This window comes from Dreissena polymorpha, chromosome 4, assembly GCF_020536995.1.
Source record: "Dreissena polymorpha isolate Duluth1 chromosome 4, UMN_Dpol_1.0, whole genome shotgun sequence".
NCBI lineage: Eukaryota > Metazoa > Mollusca > Bivalvia > Myida > Dreissenidae > Dreissena > Dreissena polymorpha.
Window position 1 is genome coordinate 138,503,674 of NC_068358.1, and position 19,831 is coordinate 138,523,504.

The following is a 19,831-nucleotide window of genomic DNA, read 5'->3' on the forward strand; positions in this document are numbered from 1 at the left end:
AGAAAATCAACATTGCAGTATTATTATTGATAAGATACGTTAAAATACACACTGCATGTTTTATATTAGCATATTTTGAAATTCAAATAAATTATATACTGCTTTGTTAAATTAACAAATTCTAAATATTAAAACGTACTACAATAAGGAAAAGATAAAAAGCAGTAGTAGGGTGTGATCTGTTCATCATCTATTACAACAACAACAAAGATGGAGTCAGATTTGAGAAGCAGGTATCAAATAGACAATTAGCATAGTACAGATAAAGTTTTTAAAATAATGAATGTATTTATATTAACGTTTGTACACTTTGAAAATCATTTTGTTATTTTTTAACTACCTGTTTTCTGTTGAACATGGAAAAAACAATTGCTTACATGTCATCGTAATTGTAAAAAAGTGGGTGGGGAATGATGTTGTTTCGGCAAAACAAAAACACGTGTTGACGGACTGAGGTTAAAAGGTTAATGAATAAGTAACGGTTTTGTTTAAAACATAATTGTGTCCTTTTTTAATTGAGCGTAAATACGAAACAGGATGTAATTTATTCGGTAAATAAAGGCCTTTGCCGGCTTTGGCACATTATGTAGCATGTGTGTCTGGTTAATTGACGTTTCATGCCACTACTAGTTTGTGCCACTGATATTTGCGGTGCAAAGGGGTAGACATTTCGCCCACTAAAAATATTTAGGTGGAAAGGTTTGAATAATAACGTATAGGTGTGAACAGCGCTTCCGTTAGTGGACCTCGGGGCATAAATTACGCCCGAAACGACAGTCGTTCATCCATTATGCAAATGGTGGAAGTCATTGGACGTCCGATATTCCGCATGTACGCTATTTTTTAATACACAACAAGTTCAAATGTCAACAGTAAATCGGGTTATTCAGACCGTTAAATCCAACCAAGAGCTACTGTTTTTAATGAATTTCTCAGCAAGTGGCCAATATTGATTTTTTCAGCTGTCAATCAAAGTCTTCTTGGTTAGCGCATCAGCCAATCAGCGCTCAGGCAGCCGAATACACGCCGACCCCACATGAAGCTGTATACAATAATATTAGCGACCTCTGCGTTACAAAGTTTTTATTCAGCAATCTAATATTTGAGTCCACACTTTCCCCGCGGAAGAATGATGTGACGTTGTCCATGAAGTCTACTTTTCGCATGATTTGCATCTGTACACGAAATACACAAGAAATGTTTATTTGTTGGTAGAATTTTCGTAACTTTCCGTGAATAGTAAAATCCTTAATTTTTAGGATAACACGTTTGATTATACCCATTTGAAAATAAGCATTCTGCAAAATTACCCATCGCCTAATCGCCAATGCGATGAAATCTCGGCTATGGAGATAGCAAAAATCTGAAAAGACAGTTTGGAAATAAACCAACAAATTATCAATTCACGAAAATTCGTTCGAGTGCGCGATCATTTGAGAACGAATTCGGCATTTTGGAAATGTTCGCTATGTACCGATTTTCTCCGGTATTTTATTTATTTATTTATTTCCGATTTGTTTGCAGATGGTACGGACATGGACTGCAATTGACGAAATATCTTCGCTAGTTTCGAAAAATCTAAAAAGTCAAATGTCCGCCATCTTGAAATATTTTAAGTGTCAATTAGCAAAGTAAAGTAGTGCAAAAGCAAATTGTAAAGCAAAATGTTAACCAAATTATATATTGATGACGTATTTAATGAGTAATTGGTTTTCATTTTCTGCAGTCAAACAATATGCACATATTATTTCATGTGCAAAACACGTTCATTTTTTCCGGACAGTCATTTTTCGGATAAAGTATTTGTCGTTGATCATTATTTACATGCTACATTTTAAATTCAGTCTTTGATTTGTCATAATTACAAAATATGAACAGTGCTGTATGTTCTCAAATCGCGTCATGTGATTAACGCATGTTCAATAGGAATTCCCCCATCCCACAATTCAACTTGCGTAAAATGGCGGACGGTAGGGGACGTCAATATTGTCCATAATCTGGTTTTGAAAATAGAAATTGTAATATTACTCGATTATCGGTTAATGGATAGAGTAGGAACATGTACGTATATTGAAATTCTAAAATAAAAGTGGGACTTCAAAATTTATGTCTGGGACGTCCGAAATTTTAGGCTTGGAAGTCAGGACTTCCAACTTTTAAAAGCTAACGGAAGCGCTGTGTGAATCTTAACGGAAGGTATATTAATGTAGTAAATTACAACAGTGATAAAATTATAACTATATATAATACAAAATAAAAAACATTTTTTGTTATTATAAAATATGTGTACATAGTTCATTATGTTCAAGAAATATAAAACATGAAGTATTGTTTTTTTATGTTCTGCATCATGTGTATGTATAGTCCAAATTATTGACGCTCTCAAATGTTATGCTACTTTTTATATGGGTAATATTCCAAAGAATTTAGCCCATATAAAAAGTATCTCTAAATTCTTTGCGCGTCTTATAAATAAGACTAGTGTATGTATTGCATCTAAAAATAGTTGTATGGCATGAATGAACAATAATACAATTTGTTCAATGAAGAAATAATGACACGTTGTTGGTCATTTACTCTTATAAAGCTTATGCTTTACTAGCACAGCATGTGCCTTAAAATGATTTGCTAAAGCCAGATTTACCATAGTGCATCACTGAAAGGATGTATTTCACTGGAACCAGTGTGTTTACAGCATGGTGGTGAACGAGGGCCTCGCCATGGCATATATGGATTTTATAATAATATAGGTATTTATTTTTGCCAAGTGTGACAAATTTGCCTAAGGGGAGAATTTCTTTGCTGACAACATAAACGTAAACTGTGCTAGTCTGTACTACAATGAATCTCATTCGGTACATTGCTGGAGCATATAAAGTCTGCATATTGCATTTAAAAAAAAATCCCTAAGGGCATTTTTTATCAGATAACTTATTAGCCCTTTGTTGGAGACAACAGGGCATGTTATGTAAGATTATCTATGACATCTCATCTTCTGTTTTACACGTGCTTTAATATGCACAAACACCCTTGATTGAAATCCAAATCAGCACTATTGATTTGGTTTAAAATCTTCTGACAACTTGTTTGCGACATGTCATGTTTTTAAGTTAAAAATACAGAAGTTAATTGCAAACAATAGATTCTTCTTTTTGATCTGGAAATTCAGTTTTCCTTTTTTCCAAAACGAGGCTGAGCTAAAGCATTGGGAAACGTATTTGTGACAGGATTTTATTTCTGAACTTTAACACTGTCTGCCCTCAATCATAGTTGTTACATGAGTAAGAGACAGACAATTGTTATTTAAAAAAATACAGATTTTGTTTGAAGGCAGGGTTTAACAAGATGCAAGTAAAGTGTAATTTTAAATTATAATTTTAAGTTTGCAGCCCTATAAATCTGACAACTATGTAAACAACAACAATGAATGCATAGTATGAATAAATAGTATCGCCTATGCTTTGCATTTTTTATAATCTTCAACTTTAATCTTAATAATGCAGTTCATGTAACAATAATGCAGTTCATATAGCTTCATGGTGACAATTATGTTTAGACTTTTGAAATGTGTCAATCTAATATACAAATGTATTATTATTTTTACTATAGACTAACATTGGCTACACCTTTAATGTTCAGATATTTAGTGGCTTTTTTAAGCCAGTGAAACCCCTGTAATTGGTCACCAAAATGTTTTACTTTGCACATGTGCTTGTTCTATGAATGGTTTCTGAAAGGAAATGAGAACTTTTGTTCATTTTGTTCTAAAACTTTTCACAAATAAACGATGTATAACACATTTATTAAACCTACTTATAACATGCACACAATGAAATGTAATGTGATTTAACTAATTATAACATCAATCTGGGGTTAACATATTTTCGTAACTGTAAACGTAATACCTTATCACTTATGAAAAGCAATGAATGTTGGTGCTCAAGTAATATGAGCCGCATCATGCATAAATGGGTCTTATGCAAAATGAGGCCATACGTGAACATGATCTGTGAGACTAAATGTAGCAAGGTCGACAAAAATTAACTTTTTACTGTAAAATTTAACCTACTTATATCAAACATTCTTTACAAATAATGGTGCAAGAGCAGTAGATTACACATACATGTATAACATCTGCTTAGTTTTGAAATACTTCTCTTACAGTTGGTAGTCTTTATGAATCTGATAATTTACCTGTAGAATGTCTATTTTCTTTTTCGAATATTGCATATATTGATGGCAACCAATCAAATGATACATAGATTACTTGAAAGCAGTTGTCTTAATCTCTTGTAGAATGATGAGAAGTGAAGAAAAAGAGAACAGTGTCATGAAGACAATGGTCCTGTTCAGTTTGGCGATGCTGTTTTTCCCAGTCTTTCTGTACTTTGCAAGCAAGCGAATGTTCTTTGAATGTGAGTATTTTTAATATTTCACTCATAAAGATTTAGTTTTCCTCAACTAATGTTGATGCTCAAGTCATATGAGCCTTGTCATGCCAAAATAGGTCTTATGCAATTGCGCATTCTGGTCAGGAGCTACCCTGTATGCATGGATGCTCAGACTGGTGAGGAGCTACCCTGTCCCTTAATGAGACCTCGACTCCTTGCATGAATATGTGGCAGACAACCTATCTCCTGATTAGTCTGCATCGATGCTCAGACTGGTGAGGAGCTACCCTGTCCCTTAATGAGACCTCGACTCCTTGCATGAATATGTGGCAGACAACTTACTGTGAAACCATTTATTTTCGTCGGCACAAAATTTCGCCCTTTTCATAAAAATGACTATTTCGTCCGCTCTTAAATTCGTCCATTTCTGGTTTTGAAAAAAAAAACACGTCCGATTTGTTTGTAATACATGTAATACGCGGTTGCGAAAAAATCGTGTTGGGGAAAGAGAGGTGACACTTGGTAGTCACTTGCAGGAGGTGGGCCTTGTTTGGCATATGCCAATTAACAAGTCTGTTATTTTAGGTGATAGAAACTGTCCCTTATTATTTTATGTCATTGACACGTTCTTTGTTATTTTTAGCGGATAAGTGGGACTGAATAATCGTTAACGAGTGTTTTAAACAACGAAAATGTTCTTTATTAATTTGTAAAAAGGCGCAGAATATATTTCAGTCAGGTGTTGATCCCACATCGTCATATTTTAATTGCGTTTAATAGTATTGTCTTTAATCCGGATTCGCCGCGTGTAGGCTGTAAAACACAATACACACAATGGGTAATAAAGTTGTTAACAATTAGCGCTAATCAACACTATTATACCTAAACGAAGTCGACGCATTCGATACAGCCTTATTGCATTCGCGTTTTACAGGAAATGTCAGTTGTCAGTACACTGTATAATGAACACCCCTTTGTGTCAAAACCAGATTTAACTTGAGTGTGAATAGTCGACTGTTTCATGTTCTTTGTATCAATACCATCTGTGTATCTGTATTATAAGTATACCAGTCAACAAACAAGGTGCGCGCTTCCGCATATGGGTATTCGGACGTTCAAAAAATTGTCCTACGGTTTAGCGTTCATGCCGTCGAACGCATTAAGCAGCAATATAACTCGTTTTTTTTACTATTTCTTTATTTGCAAAAAATACTAGTGGCTTATAACTTACCTTGCAATCTTTTTTTCTCGCATTTTGCGAGTATGCGAGTGTTAATTTCGAGCCCTGTGTATATGCATTGAATTACGCTGGATTTTAATGCCTCATGCCTACGGTAATTCAGTCTTATTTGTTTCAAATATGGGACATGATTGTTCGTTAGGATCTTGAATTCGTCCATCGGTCGAAGGACGAAAAAGGCGAAAATTAATGTCGGACGAATAATAATGGTTTCACAGTATCTCCTGATTAGTCTGCATGGATGCTCAGACTGGTGATGAGCTACCCTGTCCCTTAATGAGACCTCGACTCCTTGCATGAATATGTGGCAGACAACCTATCTCCTGATTAGTCTGCATCGATGCTCAGACTGGTGAGGAGCTACGCTTGCTGCTTATTGAATGAGAGCCATTTTTGCATAACCAGGGTGTGCTCTCTCTACACGATTCTGTCTATCAGTATTTCCATCTTTTGAGTATTCATTATAAGGTTTGCTAAAATTTACCATTTACCAATTTCAAGAATCAGCATAGCATACTATAACTCTTGGATTCTAATTGCGAGAATACCACTTTGTTGCTTGATCATAAGACTGTTTAACAGAGGTCATGTTTGTTCATTGCACAAAATCTTGCTATATATTCCAATTTCATTTTAGGTTAGAATACCAATTAAAACCTTTATGTAAAATCTACCTGCAAAAAAGTGTTCAAATTCTTCTTTATGTTCATAAACTTGCTTGTATTTACTTCAAGGGTATACAGTGTGATTGACTTTATATGAAATAAACACAGTTGGAATAATGCACTACTTTGTTACCTTTTTCAGTGTTCTTGGGAATGAGCAGTCAGGACAGTTATTTCTATGCAGCTTTCGTAGCTATTGGAACGGTCCATATAATCCTAGGAATGTTTGTGTATAGAGCCTTCACTGAGGGAACCACCCCAAGCAAAGAAGACTAGTAGAGATGTGGGGACATGTGCTGGTTGTTGCTTGTGGGGTCAGTCATATGTCATGATTGGCATTCAATAAGTGCAATTCCCTGTGGAACAGAAGATGCCATATCTGTCCTGTAGGCTGCGCACTGTATGGTCGGAAAAACTGCTTACAAGATGTTATGAAAACTTTATATAGATTATTATATTTTTATTTTATTTCAAGGCTTCCAGCCCATGGTGGTCTTATGTATGATTACTTTCAAACATTGTTGATAAATTACAATTGCAATTAATACTATTTAATATATACATGTAACATGGTAAATCCATTTGATTGCATGTATCATGACATTGTGTCACATTATTATTTGTATTGACTGTTGTTGCAATTGTTGTTGTTCTTGTAATCAAGACAAGTGTGTATCAAGGATAAAATGTGGTAGTGGTGTTTGTGAAATGCTTTTAGGTGACTGTTAAACGTTCTCTGTAGCAAGTTTTGGCTAATGATTTTTGTGATCAAGTGCACACTGCTTAGTAACTTAGCTGTTCAATCTGAATTGAGTATACGGGACATCTGTTTACTGTAAGGGTACTTATCAACAGCAAGTGTGTGTGTGATGTATTTACATTGTGTGTTTTTTGCATTATGTTAAAATTATTAGTTTATCAGAATATGTTTTAATAACAAAAAATTCAGAAAGAAAAACAAACAAGAAAAGATTTAGAACGAAAATAATCATTGTATTTTATCTGTTTAAAATGGTTCAAATTGTGTTGTGCAATTTGGAAGCTTATAACTTGAATCATGTATATATACATGTACTTGCTACAGAGAACATTTAACAGTCAGCAGTTAGCATTTTTTTATAAGCTTACCTGAGCACAACGTGCTTATGGTGAGCTATTGTGATCGCCTTTTGTCTGTCGTGCGTCATGCGTCGTCAACGTTTACCTTGTTAACACTCTAGAGGCCACATTTGTTGTCCAATCTTCATGAAACTTACTCAGAACATGTGTCCCAATAATATCTTGGACGAGTTCGAAAATTGTTCCGGTTGATTGAAAAAAAATGGCCGCCAGGGGGCGTGGCAGTTTTCTATAGTAAAACCTTGGTAACACTCTAGAAGTCACATTTATTGTCCGATCTTCATGAAACTTTGTCAGAACATGTGTCCCAATAATATCTTGGACGAGTTTGAAAATGGTTCCGGTTGGTTGAAAAATATGGCCGCCAGGGGGCGTGGCATTTTTCCTTATATGGCTATAGTAAAACCTTGTTAACACTCTAGAAGTCACATTTTTAGTCCAATCTTCATGAAACTTTGTCAGAACATGTGTGCCAATAATATCTTGGACGAGTTGGAAAATGGTTCTGGTTGGTTGAAAAACATGGCCGCCAGGGGGCGTGGCAGTTTTCCTTATATGGCTATAGTAAAACTTTGTTAACACTCTAGAAGTCACATTTCTAGTCCAATCTTCATGAAACTTGGTCAAAACATGTGTCCCAATAATATCTTGGACGAGTTCGAAAATGGTTCCAGTTGAATGAAAAACATGGCCACCATGGGGCGGGGCAGTTTTCCTTATATAGCTTTACTGTATGGTTAAACCTTGTTAACACTCTAGAAGTCACATTTGTGGTCCAATGCTCATGAAACTTGGTCAGAATATTTGAACATATAATATCTGGATTAAGTTCAAAAATGGTTGAGATCAGTTAAAAAACATGGCCGCAAGGGGGCGTGGTATTTTTCCTTTAATGGCTATTTACTACAAAACCTTGTTAACACTCTAGAAGTCACATTTATTATCCAATCTTTATGAAAAACTTCATCTGAACATTTGTTCTAACAATAGCTTGAGTGAGTTCGAAAATGGTTATGGTTTGTTGAAAAACGTGGCCGCCAGGGGGGGGGGGGGGGCAGTTGTCCTTATATGGCTTTAGTGAAAACTTGTTGACACTATATTAGCCACATTTATTGGCCAATCTTCATGAAACTTGGTCAGAACATTTGTCCCAATGAAATTTTGCCAGAGATTGGAGCTGGGTCATATGAGCTCAAAAACTAGGTCACAAGGTCAAATATAAAAAAACATGTTTAAAGGTACTTTTTTGGTCCAAAATAATCTTCATGAATCAGCTTGCATTTTTTTCAGAATAGTCTAGTTCCTTTGGCTTTCAGGTGAGCGCCTTAGGGTCTGATGGCCCTCTTGTATATCTTATATTTCATATTTATCTGTAACACATTTTGAGTCACATTTAAAAAGAATTTGCCATGGATATTTTTTAAATGTGTCTGTCACTTGCTGTGTGTTAATTCATTGAAATTTTATAAGGTGTAAAACAATTAAACAGAATCAATATGCACCCATCCCGTCATGCAGGGATGCATACAGTGACTTGCCTGTCTGTTATTCCTTCAGTCCGTCCCAAGGAAATTCTAGATGACACTTTTAATTTAACATCAATACTGACTGCTTATATTTTAGTACTCTTTATACATCCACATCTCTTTAAACCACCACATCACCATTCTGACCTGACATTAACTTTCTTATGGACTTATTCAGAAGGTCCAAATTTTTAGTTTATCTAAAATGGCGTGTTTCATCTAACATCAATATACTGTAGCTTTATACAAAGCTATTATACTTTTATGGATGATGCCTTTCAACACCATAAACACGCCGATCATTTGATCTCATTTTGACCATGACATTGACCTTCTTATAGACTTAGACTTACTTGGAAGTTCCAAATCCGTCATTAACCCCAAATGAACAAATCCTTTAGACATGTTATCTAAGAATACTATCAACTCACACACTTCACCCGATCTCATTTCAACCTTGACATTTACCTAATGTTAGACTTGAGTCTTATTCTGAAGGTCAACATTCTTGGTTTACCCAAATTGACTTAGACTAACATCAATATAAGAACAACAAGATGTGTTTGTTAAACACTATGTCCCCCCATATATTTGACCTTGAAGGATGACCTTGACCTTTCACCAATCAAAATGTGCAGCTCCATGAGATACACATGCATGCCAAATATGAAGTTGCTATCTTCAATATTGCAAAAGTTATGGCCAATGTTAAAGTTTGACGCAAACAAACCAACAAACAGACAGGGCAAAAACTATAGTATAAAAAAGTATAGACTGGGAAACATAAAAAGTTTTGATACTTCAATCTAACACTAAACCCACTCACATCACCTGATCTCTTTTACCTTGCAATTGACCTAATTTTGGACTAAGACTTAAGCATATGGGTCTATGAATTGATACTGACATGGCTTCTACTGGGGGCAGCGATTTTACTTTCACCCGAGCACAATATGCTCATGATGAGCTTTGGTGATTGCCTTTTGTCTGTCGTGCAGCGTTAACATTTGCCTTGTTTACACTCTAAAGGCCACATTTATTGTCCGATCTTTATGAAACTGTCAAAAGATTTCCCCTATGATATCTTGGACAAGTTTGAAACTAGATCTTGTTAGTTAAAAAATATGGCCACCAAAGGGCGGGGCATTTACCTTATATCGCTATAGTAAAACCTTGTTTACACTCAAGAGAACACATTTACTGTTCAATCTTAATGAAACTTGGTCAGAAGATTTTTCCCAATGCTATCTTGAATGAATTTGTACATGGTTGCGGATTGATGAAAAACATGGCCGCCAGGGGTGTGGCATTTTTATGTCCCCCACCCACTATAGTGGGGGACATATTGTTTTTGCCCTGTTGTTGGTCTGTTCGTTGGTCTGTTTGCTCCAACTTTAACATTTGCAATAACTTTTTCAATATTCAAGATAGCAACTTGATATTTGGCATGCATGTGTATCTCATGGAGCTGCACATTTTAAGTGGTGTAAGGTCAAGGTCATCCTTCAAGGTCAGAGGTCAAATATATGTGGCCAAAATCGCTCATTTTATGAATACTTTGGCAATATTGAGGTACCAACTTGATATTTGGCATGCATGTGTATCTCATGGAGCCGCACATTTTGAGTGGTGAAAGGTCAAGGTCATCCTTCAAGGTCAGAGGTCAAGTATATGAGGCCAAAATCGCTCATTTTATGAATACTTTGGCAATATTGAAGATACCAACTTGATATTTGGCATGCATATGTATCTCATGGAGCCGCACATTTTGAGTGGTGAAAGGTTAAGGTCATCCTTCAAGGTTATAGTTCAAAAAAATTAATAATTCAAAGCGTGCAGAAGGGGACATAGTGTTTCTGAAAAACACATTTCTTGTTTCTTATATGGTTATAGTAAACATTTGTTAACACTAGATGTCACATTTATAGTCCAATCTTCATGAAACTTGGTCATAACATTTATTGTAATGATATCTTGGATAAGTTGGAAAATGGCTCGGGTCTGTCGAAAAACATGGCCGACATGGGATGGGGCATTTTTATATGGCTATAAGAAAACCTTGTTAACTCTCTAGAAGTCACATTTTTGGTCCAATTTTAATGAAACTTGGTCAGAACATTTCAATTTATGCTTGGCTGAGTTAAAATGGTAATGAATCGTCAAAAAATATGGCTGCCATGTGCCGTGGTATTTTTACTTAAATACCTATAGTAATACCTTATTAAAACTCTAGAAGTCACATTTATAGTCCAATCTTCATGAAACTTGGTCAAAACATTTCTTCTTATGTTATATGGGCTGGGTTTGAAAATGGCTTCTGTCTGTTTAAAAATATCGTCGCCTGTGGGCTTGGAATTTTTGCTCATATGGCTATAGTAAAACCATGTTAACTCACTAGTTGATATATTGGCCAAGTTTAACATGGTTTCAGATACATCTCAAAAGTTGCTGAGTGAAGTTCAGTTCCCTGAAGTCTCAGGTGAGAGCCCGTAGGCCTCTGGCCCTCTTGTTCGTTTAAATTGTTGTTTTTCTTGTAACTTTTATGTTTTAACATGTATAGTCAGATGTTAAGTCATATTTATTGAGAATTGTTAACAAATTATAAAAAATAATTCAGAACATTGGTATAGTGTTGATCTTGTCAATCTGTTCCCTCAAATTATATTATTAATATGCCTCTGAAGAAGGGCATATAGTTTTTGCATCATCCATGAATTTTCTTGTGCAGAGCCCAAATACACATGTGATTTTATTGTGCCAATCTTAACTCAAAAAGCGTTTCAAGGACTCAGATAAACTTCATATAATGATCAAAGTCTGAAAGGAAGTGCATAGTACAAAAACTATTAATTTGTCTTGTACATAGATTTATGGCGTTATGCCCTTTGATTTATTTTGTTGTGCAAAGCATAACTACTATTATTATAAAATTCACATCTCAACATTTATAAGGTGGAATACGGACAAAACCCCTCCCGGACAAAAACCTTCCCGTCATTTTCATAGGGGGTGGACAAAAACCTTCCCATGAAAAAACAGGGGCGGACAAAAAACCTTCCACGAATAAACGGGGGCTGACAAATGCCCTCCCGTGAAAGCAGTACAACACCCACAAATGTAATTGTTTCACACAGTGTTGCATTCATTAATCCGAAAAATTTACCCATTGTGTGTATTGTGTTTTCAGGGGTGTGAAATAAAAAGAAGAAAATGTGTATTTATTCAGTGTCCAACAAATTATTATTTTTCAGGTAGCCCACTGGGCTACCAATAAAAATATTTGGTAGCCCATAAAATTTTCCTACAAAATGATAAGAGGCAGGTTTTCATCTTTATTTTATTTCTTCATTTACATATACATAATATGTATACATACATATACATAATACAGCAAGTAGTCGGATGTACACAGTCAATATCGTAAATTAATGTTACAGTACAGGCACCGTGTACTTAAATGTAAATTTACCAAAGAAAATCATATACTACATGTAGATATTACATGTATGTGTACTTAAATTCGGACAGCACGTTAAGTCGGAAACGTAAATAAAGCGTTTAGATGATCAACACGATTGACTCGTATGGTGTTAATCAATGCAATAGCCCTTTTTAACAACAAATACCGAGTTTCAAGAAATCAAGAGTATTAAATCATTTATTTACTTGTGTCTGACTTTAAGTACTGTCCGAATTTACGTATTGCATCCGTATGTTACGACACTTGTGTGCAGTCAGTATACAATACAATAATTGTTTCAATAATGAAGGAACTGATACAGCGTAACGGTAACGATACAGCGTGTTTACATTATATTTTATTAAGAGGAAATGTCAATGCCAAATAATTCGCGAGATACCCCGGTACTTTAGTCACAACGTACTCCTATAAATATGAGGTCGATTTACAGCGGGGTAGCTTACGTCTAATTATTTGGACTAGTCACAACGAAACTTTTAATGGAAATTAAATGATCTCAATGTTGTACCCGCTACGAAATTTTTATTTACATATAAATACACCCACGCCAATTTTCGCGCGCTTTATATCTGGACAATAAAATTCATTTAAGAAATGTAGAATTTTGTAACCTTAAATAGCTGTACACAACGCGTGCAAACCGTGGCAGGTGATTTACGCAAGTTGCAATACAACGTACGGTCCTGATTGGTAGCTTATTTCATCATATCTTTAAATAGAACCATACGCCGAAATCGGGCATATAGACGAGTTAAGGCGTGACGTCACACGCACCTGCAAAGTTTAGACTCCGCCCACTGGTTGGCAAAAGAGGTGCAATTTATATAAGCGCATATAGAGAAGGTTGACGAAATCTTCGTTTTTAATGATAATCATGCACAATATCGAATATAATTTTACTAATTATGTCTGAATAAAACATTAGCATGCAAGGAAATGCATCTTTGGAACGATTTTATTGTTTTTATTATTATTTGTTTTTACTGACAACGAACTCGGGAGTGGAACACAATCTAAGAGCTCGGTATGTGGTTAAACAAAAATCTCTCTACTTGGCACTTCATCGCGACCATTTTTAGTTAAAAACTTCTCAGAAATTAAAATTCTTTTAGAATGAATTAAATTTAATGAACGAAAACAAATAAGGATAAAAACAAACAACGAATAGGTCAATTGTATGTACGCGACATAGGGTAACTGATTTGAACCTTTATGTGTCTGGAAAAACTTACCTTCTTACACATTCAATAAATTCTTTTATTTAATGTAATTGTTTTATTTTATTGTTCACACTAATTTTGGCACTCTTTGTTGCAGCATTTATATCCCGCAATCGGGACACCTCGGACAATTCCGCCATATCGGCGATCGTCTCTCGGGTGTATTTGGTGGAAGGATATGTCTAACGCCTCTAGGCGGAAGATATTACACCGAAAATATAGTTCGGGTTACAAACCATTAAATTTGCACTAAATTAACTGATAATATAGATATAGAAGGACCAATATCTCTGAGGAGTAATATAATGGAATATTTGTTTCTGTTATTGTTAAACATTAGTTGTCATTACACACAAAATATTCAAATGTTAATTAAATGTTTAGAAAGCTTATTAGTTGTTTCTTGAAGTGTAAACAACACCATTATTCAAACTTAAAGAACCAGTATTTCTTAAATTGCATTAATTATCGGTACAACATTGCGGATGTTCTGAAGGGCGACAAACTTTGAGATTTAATCCATATGTTTAGGTTCTATACCATAAACAATCGTACAACACTGTACAGTGGTACAGGGAAAACTCTTCGGTGTAATATAAGAAATAGTAAAATCCACTTAGATCCCCCCCCCAAAAAAACAACATTATAGTGACAAGTAAGGCAGTCACAAACTGTATACAGACAAAAGCCATATGGCTCTCAGTGGGGTTTACTATTACCAGTATTGAGACACCTAAAGGGTTTCGCAGGATGGAATAAGTGGAGAGCTTGATTGAATTTGAAAAACAATTCTTTCTGTGCATTTGATGATGGCAACCATACAGTATGGCAGATATTTTTTATATTTTAGCCTAAGCAACTTAATTCCAAATGCTGTTATTCTGGCCAGGCCGATATTCTTTAGCTGGGCAACCAAAACACTAAATATGGTCAACTGTGCAGGCAACAATTGTAACTAGAAGTGGCGCGGCAGAGGCCAACGCGTATCCCCATGCCGCATGTTTGACCCAGTAAGCATTTTAATGAACCTCGTGGTGAATAAAATGGATCAGCCCTGTTTTAGCCTTAAGTGTAAATTGGTTATTCCAATACTGTGGAGACACCAATAACACCTATAAAAAAATTAAGAATACAGTTTTTTATGCCCCCAGTAGGGTGGCATATAGTTTTTGAACTATCCGTCAGCCTGTCTGTCTGTCCTTCCGTCTGAAAACTTTAACATTGCCCTAACTTTTGCAATATTGAAAATAGCAACTTGATATTTGGCATGCATGTGCATCTCAAGTAGCTGCACATTTTGAGTGGTGAAACGTCAAGGTCATCCTTAAAGGTCAAATATATGGCTTTAAAGCGGCGCAATATGGGGTATTGTGTTTCTGACAAACACATCTCTTGTTTTTAATTGAAAAACCAAAGACATTGTTGGAATTTGACTAATTTAAGGCATCCTGTATACATTTTAAAACTCAATTTTCCACAATATGAAACAACTTTTATAAAAGGCACCAATAAAAGCTCCTCCATCCCCTATGCACGCTAAACCAAGAATCATTTTTTTATAAGATTATCCTTCAAAATGGGCAAAAGTCCGGGGCAATACTGTCAAAATGCCCTTTAACAACTCTTGTGACATGCAGCTGTAGTCTATTTTCTCTGTATTTTTTTTACAGCGAAACACATAATGGCATCATCATAGATGTATAGCTCAGAATTCATTTTATACTATATAAATATGTTATGTGGTCTTATTTATACAAAATAACCTGGATATTTATGAAAAAACACCTTCTCCCTGTAAAGAGAGATGGCATTTGTTCGCCATAAACATTGATATATTCAGTAAATTGTAAGCAACAAACATGAAAATTCAGTCCCCCAGTCATCAAGTTTTTAAAGAGTTCAACTTTGCTTAAGTAATAATGCATCAATGTTGATTCTAACAAAAAAAGGGTAGTCATTTATGCCTAAACTGTTCTGCTTTCCAGAAGCAAGGACGTCAAACACAAACTTTAAACCATTTATAGTCTTAATTATTAAACAAGAGGGCCATGATGGCCCTGTATCGCTTCACTGCTGAAAAAAAGACTGAAACAAATATTCTCGGCATGTGCAAATACTTAAATATAGGCATTATTTAAGCACATGTACACTTTTGTGACCCCCTGGGCTGGGTCACATTTAACCCCAGGGGCATAATTTGAGCAAACTTTGTAGAGGACTACTATATCTCACTACATACAAAATGTGGTAGCCCTAGGTCCTAGAGCTAAGGACGAGAATATTTTTAAAGTTTTCACAAAATAAGCAAGATATAAGCGTATATAATGTTCAATTTTGTGACCCGGTCAAATTTGACCCAAAGGGCATTATTTGAACAAACTTGGTAGAGGACTAAAAGATGCTACTGCATACCAAATTTGGTAGCCATAGTCCGAATGGTTTTCGACAAGAAGATTTTTAAAGATATCACAAAGTAGGTGCTTTATAAGCGTTAATTCAATTTTGTGACCCCTCGGGGCAGGGTCCAAGTTGACCCCAGAGGCATTATTTGAACAAATTTGGTAGAGGTTTATTTTAGATGTCACTACATACCAAATTTGGTAGCCCTAAGCCCAATGGTTATGGACAAGAATTGTTTTTAAGTTTTCACAAAATAGGCCTTATATAAGCATATGTTCAATTTTGTGACCCCCGGAGCAGAGTCAAATTTGACCCCAGGGGCATAATTTGAACAAATTTGGTAGAGGACTATTAGATGTCCCTACATACAAAATTTGATAGCCCTAGGCTCAATTGTTATGGACAATAAGATTTTGAAAGTTTTCACAAAATAGGCCTTATATAAGCAAATTTTCAATTTTGTGACCCCTGGGGCAGTGTCAAATTTGATCACAGGGGCATAATTTGAACAAATTTGAAAGAGGTTCACCCCAGGAACATTCCTGAAAAATTTCATCAGAATTGGACCAGTAGTTTAGGAGAAGATGTTTAAAGGAAAAGTTAACGCGCGGACGGACGCACACGCGACGAACACAGGACCATGACATAAGCCCCGCTTGTCTTTGACCAGTGGAGCCTAAAAGATATTCGGCGTTTATACTGATTTTGTAATATAGTACGAAAAATAACAATTTTATTTGATTCTGTAGTAGAAACAAAGAAGACCCCTTTTCTTTTCAAAGTAAAAGTTTTATAATAATTTTTATTTTATTTTTTTTTTACATTTTTTTTTATTCAATATAGAACATACAATGTATACATGTATATGATCATACAACAAAGTGATTGTACAAAGCAATAAAGTTCAGACATGTTATACAAGATATGCTAATATATATACTTTTTTTATTTTCCTTAAGATTTAGAAAAAAACAAAAACAAAAATCTGGGTTAATATGTTTTTTCTTTGGTTGTTTGTGATAGGTGTTGTTTTTTTTTAAAGAGAAAAGAAAAGAACAACAGAAGAACAGTTATGAAAAATGATGAGTTGTATAAAGTGGGAAGAAAGCATAATGGACTTGTGTGTTTTGTTGTATGTTCACAATGATCTTATAAGATTGAAAAAAAATATACACAAATATTTTAGAAAGATAAACTAACATTAGAGTAAAATGTATATAAGTGGACAAACATGATGAGAATTTTATCAGATTCCATTTTTGTTCAAAGATTTGTAATGTGTCATTACTGAGGGCTATTTCTTTCTCAATCTGGATTTTTAGTTTAAGACTATGGACAAAACAATTAAAATTTGGTACTTGTTTTTTTGTACTTCATGTTAAAGATAAAAGATGTTTAAAGGAAAAGTTAACACGCAGACGGACGCACGCACACACAGCGAACACAGAACCATGACATAAGCCCTGCTGGTCTTTGGCCAGTGGAGCTAAAAAGATATTCGGCGTATATCCTGATTTGTAATATAGTACAAAAAAATAACGTTTTTATTTGATTCTGTAGTAGAAACAAAGAAGAACCCTTTTCTTTTCAAAGTAAAAGTTTTATAATTATGATAAATTGCCAGGACATAATTATGGGCCTTTGTTTTTGACATCTGATATCTTGTGAACCAAAGAATGGTGCTCTAATACGAATGATACATAACATGAAGTAAAACAAAACAAAATTACTGCGTAAGTGTGTGTGAGATAGAGAAAATTATCAAAAAACAATGAAAATTTTATTTGCATATTAAATACAACACACTTTGACAACAAAAAGTATTGTTTGTATAATCAATATGAACATAATCTAAGTTGCTGCTAATATGGGATCCCCACCAGGATTTGAACCTGGATTTCCTCTCCATATAGAAAGGTGTGTTTGCTTACACTATAAGGATGTTCCAATTAACAGCAATAATATTGGTTACAATTATTTCTGTCAACTATATTAATTGTTTAATTAAGTCTTGACACAAAATGTGTAAATAAACATTTTAAGCTTTTTAAAAACAATTTATTCTCCATCAATTTTTTAAGGCAACTGTCACATTGATAATGACATGTATCATAAGGGCACGCCTTTAAAGCTACTCTGGATCAGGAACTCATGTTTTTCCACAAGCACTGAACCTGAAATTAGAAAAAGATTATTTAAAACCACTTTTTTTGTTATAGAAACAATTAAATGCCTTTTTTATTTCAATAGATTATTGATCCCCATAAAAATCTGGACACATAACCCAACAACTTGTTGAAAATGTGTTTGCTTATTTACATCTGTGAGTACATGTGTTGGTACATGTGACAGTGAGGCGGTAAGAAACTGCAACAACTAAATCGAAACAAATATTCAAATAACTACAATGGTATGTTTCTTATGCTAGCAATTAAGTAGCAAATAATGAGAATAACAAAATATGACATTTTGGGCTGCACTAACTATTAAGATCCATATAATGTTCAATGAACTTTATTTACAAACAGGGCCGAGTTGCAACATTTTACAAGATAAAACGTTTGATTACTTGTACGGTAAGAAATAACACTTTTTAATTGATGTAACATGCATCAAAATAATCCCAAATAGTTTAAACAAAAAACACAGAAATATTAATTGACTAGATAGTATATTGACATGAACAGACAGTAAAATAGAGTTTTGTAATGGTCATGTTCATCAGATCATGTACAAAATTGGGACAATCATAGCTCTACACAGTTTCCAACTAGTATTTTAAATGTAAAAGAAACAGATAAAGAAAAAAAGATGTACATCGAACATATGCTTGGAAAGTTCTGGGATTCATTCATCAAAATTTCTTCAAGAAAGTATAATGTACTGATAAGTTTAGCTTAATAAAAAAAACACTTCACAATATATATATAATATTACAGATATTCACATATAAACATTGTTACTGAACTCAACAGAAAACACTTTAAAAGTTTCAATGACTTAACATATCGTTGTTGAAAAAAATGGGCCCTTGCTGCACTGGTATCAACACAATTATATAACGCGATAATTTGCTCATAAAATGTCCATAATCAAGAATAAGGTAAATTTTGTGGGCAGTCAATCGTTTGGCATATGGGTGTTTGAACTAAATTGCATCCGATAAACAAAATGGCAGCAAAAGCTATTGATGTAATGTACATTTAAAAACCCGCAGAACTAGATATAATAAGCGCTTGGTGAAATTTACAATTAATTATGCTCACCATCTTGAAATAAAAAGTTCTTCAGCAAGCGTTGATTCTTTCTTGGGTCTGATGCGCAATACACAACTGATTGATTATTATGCCACTTGAAGTGATTAATAGTAATAACACATTAAATTAATATATCAGTGAACTAAATCTTGCAATAGACTAACACTAGTGTAAATTATTACATTTTTTGACTTGATACATTGACATGTTTAACTATGCTGTTTACAAATTTAGATACCAGTAAGAGTGGGTCTTACTAAACACTGCAAAGACACACACAGTCTAGCAAAGGCTACAAAGACAAGTAAAGTCAGATCAAAACACAAATAAGTTAACCAGTGTATCCTTTATTTAATAAATTTAAGACTATTAGGGGAATATAATTCCAGGCAAGGTATAACGAAGGCAATCCAAGAGTTACAGTGGGTTTATTGGACCTTGCAGCATGTGTTTGACTTTGTGTACCTTTGCTACACTTTGAGTGTGTGTTTTTGTAGTGTTTAGTGTGAGCGTTACGGCATGTAAACAATAG